This window comes from Pleurodeles waltl, chromosome 1_2 (assembly GCF_031143425.1).
Source record: "Pleurodeles waltl isolate 20211129_DDA chromosome 1_2, aPleWal1.hap1.20221129, whole genome shotgun sequence".
In the NCBI taxonomy this organism is placed as follows: domain Eukaryota; kingdom Metazoa; phylum Chordata; class Amphibia; order Caudata; family Salamandridae; genus Pleurodeles; species Pleurodeles waltl.
Window position 1 is genome coordinate 1,124,689,221 of NC_090437.1, and position 16,982 is coordinate 1,124,706,202.

Here is a 16,982-nt window from a genome sequence, read left to right on the forward strand (position 1 = left end):
TCCTCCTGCAGAAAAGGCACATGGCCTCTCAAGGCCAGGTAGTGCAACATGCAACATGCAACGATGATCTGGCAGACCTTCTTGGGTGAGTAGCACAGGGATCCACCTGTCAGATGGAGGCACCTGAACCTGATCCTCCTTGTTTGCCCATGTGTCTCATTGTAACGTTCCTCTGCCCTTGTCCTGGGATTCCTCACTGGGGTCAGTAGCCATGAGAGGTTGGGGTAACCAGAGTCACCTGTAAATATCGAGGGATACCTGCTAGCCAGACACATACACTTAGGGCCAACCCCACACCCATATACCAACATACACTGGGTGGGGGGGCTCACCTATTAGCCACACTCTGTCCCTTTGGAGTTGAGCCATTACATATGGGATGCCGCCATTCCTCAGGATAAAAGCATCATGCACAGACACAGGATACCGGCGGGCAGAGTGTAGTCGTGCCTCCATGGGCTGTAGTGCGTCCTGGCCCCTGCAAAGACTGTAGGTGTGACACCCAGGTGGGAGACTGTGACCTTGCACCCTCCATGATCTGCTTCACAGGGCACAAGGCCCCCTCCAGGACCAGTGGAAGAAGGCATCCACTCACCCCCTCCTTGCCAGGATGAAGCACACTGGGCACAAGGCCCCCTCCAGGACCAGTGGAAAAAGGCATCCACTCACCCACTCCTTGCCAGGATGAAGCACACTGGTCACAATGCCTCCTCCAGAACCAGTGGAGAAGCCATCCACTAGAGGGACTGTGGCCTTGCACTCCCCAGGACCATGCAGTGGGCAAACCACTCACTTGAGAGACTGTGGCTTTGCACTCCCCAGGACCAAGCAGTGGGCAAACCACCCACTAGAGAGACTGCGCCTTTGCACTCCCCAGGACCACACAGTGGGCAAACCACCCACTTGAGAGACTGTGGCTTTGCACTTCCCAGGACCAAGCAGTGGGAAGACCACCCACTTGAGAGACTTTGGCTTTGCACTCACCAGGACCAAGCAGTGGGCAGACCACCCACTTGGGAGACTGTGGCTTTGCACTTCCCAGGACCAAGCAGTGGGCAAACCACCCACTTGAGAGACTGTGGCTTTGCACTCCCCAGGACATCACAGAGGGCATGTGGCCCCCTCCAGCAGCAGTGGCATTGTACCAATTTCCGGCTGAGGTGCCCACCCCCTTCCTTTCCCCCTGAGGTGCCTGTGTATTTTTTAGCTGATGCCCCAGCAGTGTTCTCTCTGCATTGAGGCAGAAGTCAAGTGGGGCCTTGGCCTATGTGATATGGCCCTGTGGGCCACGGACAATTTGGACTGGGCAGTGTCCCTCCATTTGTATATACTGTAGATACTGTTTTATGCTTTGAGGACGCATTTCTTGAAATTTATATTACTACACTGACTTAACTCACTTCCTTTTGTCCTTGCGTTATTCCTGAGGGGTACAGGGTGGATATGTACTGTTGCTGCATCTGTTTGTGTGTATGTTGTTAGGGGTAGGGGTGTTGCGTGTTGCGTGTGTGTGTCACTCTCTTTCTCCTCCCCCCTCCCTTGTGTGCTAGGTGGGTACTCACAGTGGTCATCTTTGCCGCTGTTCGTGTTCCTGGTGTAGGAGGAGGTAAATCAGCATGGGGAAGATCTGCAGTTCTGGCTCCATGGCATTGTGGTTCTTCCTTGAGTGTCCCGAGGCGAGTCGTTTTCCTTCTGTGTAATGTTTCTGCCGTGCTTTTGATGGCGTTGGTACCGTCCCGGAAAAGGTGACAGATTGGCTTGTTGTAATAGGGTGGGTGGTACATTGTCTTATTGGCGGTTACCGCTGCGGTGCTTGTTGCTACCGCTGTGGCGGTCGGTGTGTTAAAATGGCTGTCTGTGTTAGCGGTTTCCACTGTGGTCATAATTCCATTTTTTTTACTGCCGGCCTGTTGGGTGTGTTACCGCCGCTTTATTATCGACTGCTGGGGTTGTAATGAGGGCCTGTTAGAAATGGGGTCTTTGGTTGACAGTCAGGTTACCCCCTGTTCAAGCAAGGACCCTCACTCTAGTCAGGGAAAAAGAGAATCACCCTCAGCTAACCCCTGCTTACCCCCTTGGTAGCTTGGCAGAGCAGTAGGCTTAACCTCAGAGTGCTAGGTGTAAAGTATTTGTACCAACACACACAGTAACTTAATGAAAAACACTACAAAATGACACAACACCAGTTTAGAAAAATAGGAAATATTTATCTAAACAAAACAAGACCAAAACGACAAAAATCCAACATACACAAGTCAAGTTATGAATTTTTAGAGATTAAACTCAAAAATAGCGCTTAGAAACAAAAATGCTTCGATGAGATGTTAACACGGCGTCGTGACGGAGTCGTTCCCAACAAGCCGACACCAGCGGCGCCGGACACGGAGTCGTGTAGACCCCCAAGTACAGTACCTTTGGTGAAGAGTGAAAACAAGCTGATGCGCGAAGTCGGGGATCGCGGCGTCTGTGCAGAACGTTGAATCCGTGCACTTCGAGCGGCGTCGGTCACGACGTGGTTCGGCGACTTCCACGGAGTCACGGACTTCAGTGGGGCTGCTGCGGCATCGGGCCTGCGAAGAGCGTCGCGTTCCAGCGAAGGTCACGGCGTCGGGTGCAGGCGGCGTTACCGGATTCAGCAGCGGCGTCGGTCTGGAGTCGTCCGAAGTCGATTTCCTTGGATTTCCACCAGCTTCCTTTCAAGTGCCCAGGAACTGGATAGGGCACCACTTGTCAGAGCAGGAGTCTCTCCAGAGACTCCAGGTGCTGGCAGAGAGAAGTCTTTGCTGTCCCTGAGACTTCAAACAACAGGAGGCAAGCTCTAAAATCAAGCCCTTGGAGATTTCTTCACAAGATGGAAGGCACACAAAGTCCAGTCTTTGCCCTCTTTGCAGTCTTTACTCTGGCAGAAGCAGCACTGCAGGAAAGCTCCTCAAAGCACAGTCACAGGCAGGGCAGCACTTCTTCCTCAGCTATCAACTCTTCTCCAGGCAGAGGTTCCTCTTGGTTCCAGAAGTGTTTCTCAAGTCTGTAGATTTGGGTGCCCTTCTTATACCCATTTTAGTGTTTGAAGTCACCTTTCTTCAAAGGGGACTCAGACCTACTTGTGAAATTCTGCCTTGCCCAGGCAAGGCCTCAGACACACACCAGGGGGTTGGAGCCGGCATTGTGAGAGGCAGACACAGTCCTTTCAGATGAGAGTGACCACTCCACCCCTCCCTCCTAGCAGATATGTCTAATCAGGAAATGCAGGTTACACCCCAGCTCCCTTTGTGTCACTGTCTGGTGTGAGGTGAAAAACAACCCAACTGTCAAACTGACCCAGACAGGGAATCCACAAACACGGCAGAGTCACAGAATGGTTTAAGCAAGAAAATGCTCACTTTCTAAAAGTGGCATTTTCAAACGCACAATCTCAAAATCAACTTTACTAAAAGATGTATTTTTAAATTGTGAGTTCAGGGACCCCAAACTCCACATGTCCATCTACTTTCTAGGGGAATCTACACTTTAATCATATTTAAAGGTAGCCTCCATGTTATCCTATGAGAGAGACAGGCCTTGCAACAGTGAAAAACGAAGTTGGCAGTATTTCACTGTCAGGACATATAAACCACATTACTATATGTCCTACCTTATCCATACACTGCACCCTGCCCTTGGGGCTACCTTGGGCCTACCTTAGGGGTGCCTTACATGTAAGAAAAGGGAAGGTTTAGGCCGGGCAAGTGGGTACACTTGCCAAGTCGAATTTACAGTGTAAAAATACACTTACAGACACTGCAGTGGCAGGTCTGAGACATGATTACAGGGTTACTTGTGTGGGTGGCACAACCAGTGCTGCAGGCCCACTAGTAACATTTGATTTATAGGCCCTGGGCACCTCTAGTGCACTTTACTAGGGACTTAACAGTAAAACAAATATGCCAATCATGGAGAACACATTTTAAACAGGAGCACTTGCACTTTAGCACTGGTTGGCAGTGGTAAAGTGCCCAGAGTAACACAAACAGTAGGATCAGAGTCCAGCACACATAAACAACCTGGGGAACAGTGGCAAAAAGTTAAGGGAGACCACGGCAAGGATGAAAAGTCTAACACGTGTCCCCCCCAGCTAAAAGTGGGGAGCAACAACCCAACCTCATGGGAGTTCTCATCACTAAGGCGGAAGAACCTGGACAGACCATCAGCATTGGCGTGCTCTGTACCAGGACGATGTTCCACCGTAAAGTCCATCCCCTGTAGGGAAATGGACCACCTCAACAGTTTTGGATTCTCACCCCTCATCTGCATTAACCATCTGAGGGGCCTGTGGTCGGTCTGAACTCGGAAGTGAGTCCCAAACAAGTAGTCTCTTAGCTTCTTCAGTGCCCAGAGCACAGCAAACGCTTCGCGTTCTATGGCACTCCACCTACGTTCCCTGGGTAGTAACCACCTGCTAATGAAGGCTACGGGTTGATCTAGGCCCTCTTCATTAAGCTGTGAGAGTACTGCTCCAATACCATGCTCTGAGGCGTCTGTTTGCACAACAAACTCCTTGGAGTAGTCAGGTGCCTGCAGCACAGGTGCTGTGCACATGGTAGCCTTCAGGGCATCAAAAGCGTTCTGGCAAGCCTCTGTCCAGATCACTTTCTTGGGTTGCTTCTTAGAAGTCAACTCAGTTAAGGGGGTAACAATGGTACCATATCCCTTAACAAACCTCCCGTAATGTCCTGTGAGACCTAAAAAGGCTCTCACTTCAGTCTGGGTCTTGGGAGGCTCCCAAGCCAGAATCATGTCAATCTTAGGCTGTAGGGGTGCCACCTGGCCACTCCCCACCTGGTGTCCTAAGTACACCACAGAACCCTGCCCTATTTGGCACTTGCTCACCTTAATAGTGAGGCCTGCCTTCTGCAGGGCCTCTAACACTCTCCAGAGGTGTTGCAGGTGTTCCTCCCATGTGGAACTAAACACAGCAATGTCATCCACGTAGGCGGCACTGAACTCATCCAGTCCTGCCAACACCTGGTTGACCAACCTCTGAAAGGTGGCAGGGGCGTTCTTCATCCCAAAGGGCATCACATTGAAGTGGAAGTGCCCATCTGGGGTAGAGAATGCTGACCTCTCCTTTGCCCCCTCAGTTAAGGCAATCTGCCAGTACCCAGATGTTAAATCAAATGTACTGAGGTACTTGGCAGCTCCTAACCGATCAATGAGCTCATCAGCTCGGGGGATGGGGTGTGCGTCAGTCTTGCTCACCGCATTGAGACCCCGGTAGTCCACACAGAACCTAAGTTCTGGAGTGGCACCAGGAGCAGCAGCCTTTGGGACCAAGACCACTGGGCTGGCCCAAGGACTGCTGGAGTGCTCAATAACCCCTAGGGTTAACATTTTGGGACTTCCTCCTTAATGCAAGCCCTGACCCTGTCAGTCACCCTGTAAACCTTATGTTTAACAGGTGTACTGTCCCCAGTGTCCACATCATGTGTGCACAGGTGTGTGACTCCTGGGATCAGGGAAAACAGCGAGGCGAACTGTCCCAGCACGTGGCGACAGTCATTCTGCTGTTCCTCAGTCAGGGAGGGGAAGAGGATCACTCCCTCCACAGACCCATCTTTCTCTCCTTCAGACAGGAGGTCAGGAAGAGGCTCACTCTCTTCCTCCACCCCGTCATCTGTCGCTAGGAGCATGATAGCTCAGTTCGCTCAAAGTGTGGTTTGAGGCGGTTGACATGTAGAACCCTCAAAGGGTTCCTGGGGGATTGCAAGTCTACCAGATAGGTGACCTCGCTCTTTCTTTCCACCACCTCAAAAGGCCCAGACCACTTATCTTGGAGAGCCCTAGGCTCCACTGGTGCCATGACCCACACTTTTTGTCCAGGCTGAAACTCAACCAGAGTGGCATTCTGGTCGTACCACCGTTTCATATCCTCCTGGCTTGCTTCCAGGTTCTCCTGAGCGAGACTCCTGAAGCGGGCAGTCTGGTTTCTTAGTGCCGGCATGTAGCTAAATACATCCTGGGGTGGTTTACTAGGAGCTTTCTCCAAAGCCTCCTTCACCAGACTGAGCGGTCCCCTCACAGGGTGGCCATAGATGAGCTCAAAGGGGCTAAAGCCAAGTCCCTTTTGAGGCACCTCCCTCCAAGCGAACAGAAGGCATGGCAAGAGGACGTCCCACTTACGCCTCAAGGGCTCTGACAGGCCCTGAATCATGCCTTTCAAGGTATGGTTGAATCTCTCAACCAGACCATTACTTTAGGGGTGGTAAGGGGTGGTGAACTTGTAGGTTACCCCACACACCTTTCACAGAGACTTCATATAAGTGGATATGAAGTTTGTACCTCTATCAGATACCACCTCCTTGGGGAACCCCATGCGGGTAAAAATTCCCATCAAGGCACGTCCCACCATGGGAGCAGTGACCGTCCTTAGAGGAATGGCTTCTGGGTACCGTGTGGCATGGTCCACCAAGACCAGGATAAACCTGTTGCCCATGGCTGTCTTGGGATCCAGAGGCCCCACAATGTCAATTCCTACCCTTTCAAATGGAGTACTGACTACAGGTAAAGGTTGGAGGGGAGCTTTGCATTTCCCCCCACTCTTGCCACTTGCCTGACAAGTCTGACAAGACCTACAATAAGCAGCTGACTGCTTGTGCATCAAGGGCCAGTAAAAGTGGGAGACAAGCCTCTTATAGGTCTTGTCCTGCCCTAGATGTCCTGCCAAAGGCACATCATGAGCCAAACCCAGTAGGAAGGCCCTGAAGCACTGGGGTACCACCAGCATATGAGCTGACCCAGGCTCAGGAACCTTAGGCTCACTATACAGGAGGCCATCCTCCCAATATATCAGGTGAGTACCTGGCGCCTCGCAAGCCGCCTGGGCTGCAGCCTGCTGCCGTAGCCCCTCAAGAGTAGGGCACTCCTTCTGCGCTGTGCAGAATGCTTCCCTGGTGGGTCCCCCTTCCTGCTGCCACTGTGACAGCTCAGGGACCTCCCCCAGTTCAGCCACCTGTTCCCCTGTAGGCTCCGGGGCATCACCCTCAGGCTCTGCCTCCTCCCGGACCGTGGGAACTTCTGGGGCCGGTTTACCGCGCCCCCTGCCCTTCCCCTTCTTGGCGGTCCCCTGTGCCACTGTTTCAGGCTCCAGGGGCTCTTGACTACTCTGACTGGCTGCCACAAACCGGGTGGATACGCATACCCACTCAGGCAGACCCAACATCTCCAAATGAGACCTGTGTTCCACCTCCTTCCAAGGGGAATCCTCCAGGTCATTACCTAGCAAACAATCAACAGGCATGGTTGGACTCACAGCTACTTTCCAGGAACCTGAGACCCCCCCCATTCAAAGGGTACCTGCGCCACTCTGTAGAGGCGCTCAGAGTTGTCTACCGCAACTACTTGGTGAAGTACCCGGGGATCAATCTGCTCTTCAGACACCAGGTGGCTCCTCACTGTAGTCACACTGGCTCCTGTGTCTCTCAGAGCCTCCACCCTCTGTCCATTAATGGTCACCCATTGCCTGTACTTCTTAGTATTATCAGGCACTAGGTTTCTCTGGACCATCTCACTGTCCCCTAGTGAGACAAGGGTCATTTTTGCTGGTTCCCACCCACCTGAAACCAACTTCTCCCCAAGCGCTACATTGGCCAAACCCTGGGACAGTACACCAGTGGGTGCCGGTGTACTTTTGGGGCATTTGGCGTCTCCCCTCACATGACCCACCTGGTCACATGCATAGCACTTACGTGGGTGACCACCTGCCACTGGCTTCCCTTTGGACAACCATGGCTTCTTTTCACTGGGGGGTTGGGAATCCTTACCCTGGGAATCAGTTTGGGGCCCTTTAGAGAACTCCCCCTGTTTGCCCTTACCCCCCCTTTCTTCTGAGAGGGACCCTGCCCACCCTTGGCGTGGTCTCCCCCATACCTGTTTTAGACCCTGGTGCTCTCCCAGCGGTCCGCTTCCTGCGCAAGCTTCCTGGGGCCAGTCAGCTTGCTGTCAATGAGGTGCTGGTGCAGCTCTGGAAAACATAAACTGTACAAGTGCTCCAAAGCAATTAAATTGTAAAGCCCCTCATACGTGTTTACCTTACTGCCCTTCACCCAACCATCCAGTGACCTGCAAAAAGAATCAACACATTCCAACCATGTTTGGGATTCCTTTCTCTGGTAGAACCTAAACTTCTCCTTGTACTGCTCAGGGGTGAGACCATACCTGGTGAGTAAGGCCTCCTTCATGAAAGGGTAAGGGAGACTCTGAGCATCCCTAAGGCCGTCAGTGTGTCCCTCCCCTCTGCCTCAAAATGCTTCCACAGGGCTGCCCCCCAATGAGCTTCAGGGATAGGGTTCATGTGGAGAGCTGACTCATAACCCTTGCACCACAAGTAGATATCATCCTCCCTCTTATAATCCCTCACAAGGTCTTTTGGGATGTGTACCCTTCTCTCCGGCTGCACTGTAGGATTGCTGCCACCATCCCTACTGGACTGGCTCCTCTGATCTAACTCCTTTAAGTTAAGCTCATGAGCCAGCTGCATCTTCCTTTCCTCAAGGACTGCTCTTCTCTCATCTTTTTCTTTCTCCAGATTGAGCTTCTGCAGCTCCAATTGGTATGCCCTCTCTGCCTGTCTGTCCTGCAACTCCTCAGGTGTCAGACCCTTGGATGAGACACTGCTACCTGCCCTGGAGACCTTCTCCCTGGACATAACAGGCCCGCCCACAATACCATTGTGTACTGAACACTCTTCCTCATCCTCCTCATCTCCCTCATCCTCTGTGTGCCCTTCAGTGCTCTTGGCTGTCACCCAGGCCCTCAGCGCCTTTTGCAGCTCCTCCTTCCTGGATGAGCTCTTAATGGGACAGTCAAAACATTTACAGAACTGCTTCAACTGAGCTTTGGTATAACTCTCCAATTTCTCAAGGTCAAAGTCAGCTCCAACTGATGCATCTCCAAGTAGAGACATGATGAAAGGTAAAAAGAGTGCAAAGTTCCAAATGAAGAAACAAGTTCCCAAATGAAGTTCAAAGTCAATCAAGGATCAGCGAAAAAAAAACAAAGTGGACGTAGGGAAAAATCCACAAAAAGAGAAAAAGCAAAAATCTCAAGACAAGCGGTATGTGGTCACATAGTGGTCTGAACTCAAACAGTAGTGTACACTTAATTACTGTATGTCAAGAACAAATACAAGTCCAAATCCCAACCACTGATCACCAATGTTAGAAATGGGGTCTTTGGTTGACAGTCAGGTTACCCCCTTTTCAAGCAAGGACCCTCACTCTAGTCAGGGAAAAAGAGAATCACCCTCAGCTAACCCCTGCTTACCCCCTTAGTAGCTTGGCAGAGCAGTAGGCTTAACCTCAGAGTGCTCGGTGTAAAGTATTTGTACCAACACACACAGTAACTTAATGAAAAACACTACAAAATGACACAACACCAGTTTTGAACAATAGGACATCTTTATCTAAACAAAACAAGACCAAAACGACAAAAATCCAACATACACAAGTCAAGTTATGAATTTTTAGAGATTAAACTCAAAAATAGCGCTTAGAAACAAAAATGCTTCGATGAGATATTAACACAGCGTCGTGACGGAGTTGTTCCCAATAAGCCGACACCAGCGGCGCCGGACACGGAGTCGTGTAGACCCCCAAGTACAGTACCTTTGGTGAAGAGTGAAAACAAGCTGATGCGCGAAGTCGAGGATCGCGGCGTCTGTGCGAAACGTTAAATCAGTGCACTTCGAGCGGCGTCGGTCACGACGTGGTGCGGCGACTTCCACAGAGTCGCGGACTTCAGCGGGGCGCTGCGGCGTCGGGCCTGCGAAGAGCGTCGCGTTCCAGCGAAGGCCACAGCGCCGGGTGCAGGCGGAGTTACCGGATTCAGCAGTGGCGTCGGTCCGGAGTCATCCGAAGTCGATTTCCTTGGATTTCCACCAGCTTTCCTTTCAAGGGCCCAGGAACTGGATAGGGCACCACTTGTCAGAGCAGGAGTCTATCCAGAGACTCCAGGTGCTGGCAGAGAGAAGTCTTTGCTGTCCCTGAGACTTCAAACAACAGGAGGCAAGCTTTAAAATCAAGCCCTTGGAGATTTCTTCACAAGATGGAAGGCACACGAAGTCCAGTCTTTGCCCTCTTACTCTGGCAGAAGCAGCACTGCAGGAAAGCTCCTCAAAGCACAGTCACAGGCAGGGCAGCACTTCTTCCTCAGCTATCAGCTCTTCTCCAGGCAGAGGTTCCTCTTGGTTCCAGAAGTGTTTCTCAAGTCTGTAGATTTGGGTGCCCTTCTTATACCCATTTTAGTCTTTGAAGTCACCTTTCTTCAAAGGGGACTCACACCTACTTGTGAAATCCTGCCTTGCCCAGGCAAGGCCTCAGACACATACCAGGGGGTTGGAGCCGGCATTGTCAGAGGCAGGCACAGTCCTTTCAGATGAGAGTGACCACTCCACCCCTCCCTCCTAGCAGATATGGCTAATCAGGAAATGCAGGTTGCACCCCAGCTCCCTTTGTGTCACTGTCTGGTGTGAGGTGAAAAACAACCCAAATGTCAAACTGACCCAGACAGGGAATCCACAAACACAGCAGAGTCACAGAATGGTTTAAGCAAGAAAATGCTCACTTTCTAAAAGTGGCATTTTCAAACGCACAATCTCAAAATCAACTTTACTAAAAGATGTATTTTTAAATTGTGAGTTCAGGGACCCCAAACTCCACATGTCCATCTACTCTCTAGGGGAATCTACACTTTAATCATATTTAAAGGTAGTCCCCATGTTATCCTATGAGAGAGACAGGCCTTGCAACAGTGAAAAACGAAGTTGGCAGTATTTCACTGTCAGGACATATAAACCACATTACTATATGTCCTATCTTATCCATACACTGCACCCTGCCCTTGGGGCTACCTAGGGTCTACCTTAGGGGTGCCTTACATGTAAGAAAAGGGAAGGTTTAGGCCTGGCAAGTGGGTACACTTGCCAAGTCGACTTTACAGTGTAAAAATACACTTACAGACACTGCAGTGGCAGGTCTGAGACATGATTACAGGGTTACTTGTGTGGGTGGCACAACCAGTGCTGCAGGCCCACTAGTAACATTTGATTTACAGGCCCTGGGCACCTCTAGTGCACTTTACTAGGGACTTAACAGTAAAATAAATATGCCAATCATGGAGAACCAATTACGTACACATTTTAAACAGGAGCACTTGCACTTTAGCACTGGTTGGCAGTGGTAAAGTGCCCAGAGTAACACAAACAGTAGGATCAGAGTCCAGCACACATCAACAACCTGGGGAACAGTGGCAAAAAGTTAAGGGAGACCACACCAAGGATGAAAAGTCTAACAGGGCCTCTGTGGTATTTGCAGTTCTTTTGTTTTTGATTTGTTTTGGGTTTTAGAATTCCTGATCCAAACCCTGAAGACAACTTTCTTAGAACAACAGTGACGCTCCTTCAAGAACCAGTGTTTGTTTCTCTTCCCTTCCCAAATCCCTGTTGCCAATCTCTTTCCCCCAGAGGCTATTCGCTAGTTACATGTTCATTTCAGATATAAGAGAATAGTGTTTAGGGGTGAGGGTTTTATTCTCTTCGCTCCAGCGGAACCTGGAATTCAGGTGAGTGGACATGGTCTTGTCACTGTCCACCTGGAATTGGAATTATCCATCATTGGTGGGGACTCTTGGTAACTAGAAAGGACAGCTTGCAGTGCACTTTACAGTACCTCAGGTGAAGTGCCTGGTGACCTGGTCTTTCCTTTTGCACAATGCTTTCAGTCCAACTTCAGTGGCATGCTGGACAAATCAACTCTCAATGCTAACCCTGTCTCATGATCATCTGTAGCATTCATCGCACTGTGTTACTGAGTAATACACAGGAGGACACAGCTATCTTTTAAACTATGGCTGCAATATTCAGGTATCTCAATAATTGAATGTGACTTCAGAATCCAAAACGTGTTTCACAAAGTTCACATGTTCTCATGCGTTCAGAGATGTAATGATAGGCTTCCTGAAGTTTGACTGCAGAAGCTTTTTCAGGGGCCATCTACAGATCATTCAGGAAAATATGTGATTTGTATTACCTGATTAAACTGAAAACTCCTGAACAGCACAAGAGACGTTTAATTCCAATGGCTTCAATGGGTGTTATATTGAGGTGGTGCAGTTCATCTGGCAGCTGATGACTTTATTGAGGAATGTGTCAACCTACCTGAGTGACTGAGAGGTAAAGACAAATATGGAGCAGTGAAAGGTGCTAGACGTGCCTCCAATAATGTTACTTTAGCAGCAAGTTAATGACCTTTTACTTTTAGTAACGCTTATTCTGATGGATAGATTAGCTAACTGTGGATTCCTCCTCTTTTTTTAATATATCTCATGCACCGGTTTAGACCATGAACTTTTTGAAAGCTTTCCCACGTCGATAGGGGGCATCTGTATATACATGGTCGAGAAAGCCAATGAGGCTTGCGGAGTCTTGCATTGAGATGCGTTAGCGCAGGGGACAAGATGCGCTACACTGGCACAGTGTCAGCATCTGGCTATGTTGGCATGGAAGAAGCCACCGGGGCATGCAAGAACTTGCACCGAGAAGTGTCAGAGCATTGGGGATGAGTTGCGTCGTCCCAAGCCAGAGTCGATGACGGTCTTCGTAAAGATACGTGTAGATGCATCTGTATCGAAGAAGCTTTTTATGTGCCTGTTGCTTGAACAGGGGGCAAGCCGACAGAATCTTAGAGATTCCTTGGAGTTCTGGCTCCACACAGGTAGGCTAAGTTCAGTAGTGTAGTGCCATCTTTTTGTAAGGGGTTACTTTTCCCCCAGTTTTGTCTCAACTTGCCTACTGTTTGCTACCCATACAATAGATCAGTAAATATAAAGACACACCGGGAGCCTCTCAGATAGAATGGCAACAAGAAAGATGGGATAATGCCGAGGGCTGGGTTTTCACCAGTGAGACATGCAGTGATCTGTAGGTCATTAGTTCTAATATCAGCAAAATCAACTCAGACTTCCTTCCTTCTGAGAAGGGTCTTTCATGGACTCTGTAGCAAAGAATTATGATCTGGTCAAGAAAGGGCAGAAACTAATTATCTCTTTGTGAAGGTTTTGGATAATAATTCAGCTATGCAGCCACTGAGCATGTGTGCTCTGACCTCTGTACATGGTGAAAGATTGACTATTTACCTTTCAAGTAACACCACAATACTCTGGCATATAAAGCCAATTTCACCATGTCTAAAAAAGGAAGCACAAGCACTTTAGCACTGGCTAGCAGTGGTAAAGTGCACAGAGTCCTAACACCAACAAAAACAAAGGGGTGAAGGCAAAACATCTGGGGGAAAGCCACCCTAAATCTGACAGGTCTAAAAGCAGCACCCTCATCTACAGACCACGAGGACCCCGCACCAACTTCATCATCAACATTACAGACTTTGCGGATCCACTCGCCATGGACTTCAGTGCCTTCATCCTTCCGGGAGACCTAAATTTTCACTTACAGGACCGATCTGACCTGAGCTCAGTCACACTACTCGAAAGCCTTTTTAACCTCAGCCTGACACAACACGTCTCTGGAGCCAGCCTTGCTGCTGGACACCTCCTGGACCCGGTCTTCACTCTCCTTCAGCGAAATCAGGGACAACAAACATTCACCCACCACCTGGACAGACCATGTCCACATCAGTTTCAACATCAACTTTCCGCACCGCAGAAGAACTTCCTGGACAGAAGGTCCAGCCCATTGTTGCTGGAAGAACATATCCAAGTAGAATTGGCTTCTGCCCTCTCCTAGAAACCCTCCGAGCAAACCAGTAACCTAGCCAAAGACATCAAGAACTCGAATGGCTGGAGCATTGCCTGCACCGTGACCCTGGCCCCCGCAAATGTAGAACAGCAAGAATACAAACTCAGGCTGGCTGGGACACAGAACACAGACTGACAATTCGGCCCTGAAAGCAACTGGAATGAAGGTGGATAGTGAGCAAGGAAACCATGGCAAATGATGTCTTCAAATTCTCCTTGAGGCACTACCACCAGCAAATCCATAATACCAATTGGAAGGCCCTAGTAGATTGATGCCAGCAGCAACAGGAGCAAATACATATTCTCTATCATCAGAGATTTCACAGGCTTGCAGTCACCCACAGCAACATCACCTATGAAATGATCTCCCAGACTCCCACCAACAAAATCACACCCATATATGACAACTTCGAGCCACAAACTGATCCCATCAACCTAGCAGCTAATCTTTTAGTTTCTGCTGAAGAAGCAACCCTGACTACATGGAACACCACCACAGGCATTAAATCCATCCACTCTAGAACAGCATAGGACCCAGGGGCCCACCATGCTTTCAACAGAGGACACCCCCCATCACTCATCCCTATCGTCTCAATCAGCACTGCCACATTTTGTGGAATCCTGGAAACATGGAGCTGTCAACGCCCTATTAAAGAAGCCCTCAGCAGACCCAACCAAGCTCACAGATGGTCAGCCAATTTCCCTCCTACCTTTTCCAGATAAGATCCTGGGAAAAGTTAACAATAGATGCCTCACCAATCAAGTCATCAACCACTGGATCCTCAACACCATGCAGTCTGGATCCAAAGCAACAGATATCATACGGATGATCCTAGACAAAGAACGATGGCTTTCACCCTACTGGACATCTTTGCAGTGTTTGACATAGTCTCCCAGCCATCCTCATCAGATGGCTACATGAGATGGCCAATAAGGGACCCACCCTTTAATGGATCTGGTGATTTGTGACCAGAAGAAATCAGACAGCAATATCCCTATTGCTATCTGTAGATGATGCACACTGTGTAAGGTAGCCCCAAGAGTTGTGGGTTTCAGCTCTGTACTTCCAGAGACATAGGACATGATAAAGGTGCCTGTGAAAGAGGAAGGAGGGTGGGTCAGTCTTTAACCATGCGATCTGGCGCATATAGTCATGTGATCGGATAACTTCATGATGTCAGGTTGCATGCAGTAAATCGATAGACTGTGCATGCTTTGTCTGTGCACAGTTTATCTGCCATCTGCTTTCACTTTCTCTTTAAGGAGCTGCAGTGCTTTACAGCATCACCTCAGAGAACTGGAGTTGCTTAAGAACACTTTCCTTGCCCTGCCTCCTACTGCCAGCCTCTCCGCAGGGCTCCAACTTGCTGCAAACCCTCTCTAATCCATGGCCAGGGCTTAAAAGGCCATGTATGGAAAGCAAGGAAACACTCACTTTGAAAGAGGCCCCCAATGGATCCTTTATTCGCACACAACTTCAAAGTAAGAGTACATAACAATTTCTCAACACACAGTTAACTTCAAAGTAAAAGTACAGAACAATTTCTCAACATTCACTCCAAAAGCTTTGAAGGTAATCCATGTGCGATCTGCCGTTACTGTTTGCATTTCACATATTTCACTTTATCTTGTATTCACAAAATGCTGCCCCCGGGGGAGCATCCATTTTCAATGACACGCCATGAAAGTGCTGTAATATTTAATGAATGCCCCTTCAGAGCCTATGGTTTGTGAGCAATGTAAAAACTGTGCTTTAAAATACATTACATTACCATTTTTTTCTAAATATTTTTGAGGAAGGACTCCCGCACCCTACAAAAGCCTGTCTAGAAGAATTTGGAAGTGCTTACCTCACTCGCTGGAATTAAGTGCAATTATTGCACCCCACCAGTTTTGGAGTACAACATTTGCCCTGATTCCAACTAATGAGCCAGGATTTCACAACAAATTTCACTGGGGCAATTTCAGGGGTATGAAATGGCAGGTCAAGGGTAGCAGCCACTTTCCTAGCTATTACTGGCCTTAATGGTCAAGATGTGCAGAAAGCATGTCGAACACATAAAGACTGACCTAGACCCAAGTGCAAGCGCTAAAATGGATGCAAAATGTATTTTTCAATTGAACCCAACATGAAATGATCGACATTGTGCTCACGTCAGTGTTATCTACAGTCCTTTACCGCCAGGCCCCATCTGATAATAACTACCCTGCAAAAACAATGCACTAGAGATAACACTGCAAGACAGTTGACGCAGAACCTATGCGTGCACTGCATTCCCCGTTATTTCGAAGATAGGTATCCATGGGAGGGAAAAATTAACCCAATGCCTGCACAAATGTATTTTGCACTGGAGTTTTTTATGCCAATTAATATCAAACAGCTTAGTTACCTGGTAGACGAACAACTGAGGACTGGCTTGTGGACAGAAACAATATATCTTTTGCTTAATATCAGAGCGAAATCTTGTTGGTCTAAGGGGGAAACCATCTCGAGACAACTCAAACACATGTACGCAAGCATCTCAAAATTTGAAAAAAGTACGTGTGTAGTGAGTCGGTAAGAGGAAACACCGCCCTGAAAGTTCAAAGAACTTTCAGTATTTGTTTTTCAAGGACAGTCTATACAGATAAAAATGCTATTCTGTGACCACGTCAGATGAACTAAGGGAGTCTCCTATAGCAGGGGCGCCCCTCCACGTGGGCGGAGGAGAGTCGCCCCACCAAAAAATGCCCCCTAGAACAGAAAAATAAAATGGTAATAAACTTTGTTTATTATCATTTTATTTTTCAGTGCCCCATCCTGAACTGAGTGTCAGGACGGGGCATGGCAATTGATGCCGAGTGGCAGCAGGGAGCTGTGCACTTGTTTGAAGTGCGCATGTCCCTTTGGCCAGCCGTCTTGCGACGACCAGTCTAACATGCGCACTTTAATCAGTTTAAGCGTCTTTAAACGTCTTATGACAGGTGGGTTAGAGAAGGCACATGCCTCCAGTGCTCTGGTGAGCGCTGAGAGAGCCTACTTCCACCAATCCTGCATCAAACCAGCATCAGGATTGGCTTGTGCAGTTTCCTGGTTCCTGTGACACTGCACGTTGGAGCTGGCTGGCACTGTCCTATACCAGACATCCACTTCAACCTCATAAAAATCCTACTGTGATGAGTGGTCCCTGACAGAGGAATGCAGCTTTGCAGCAATCCAC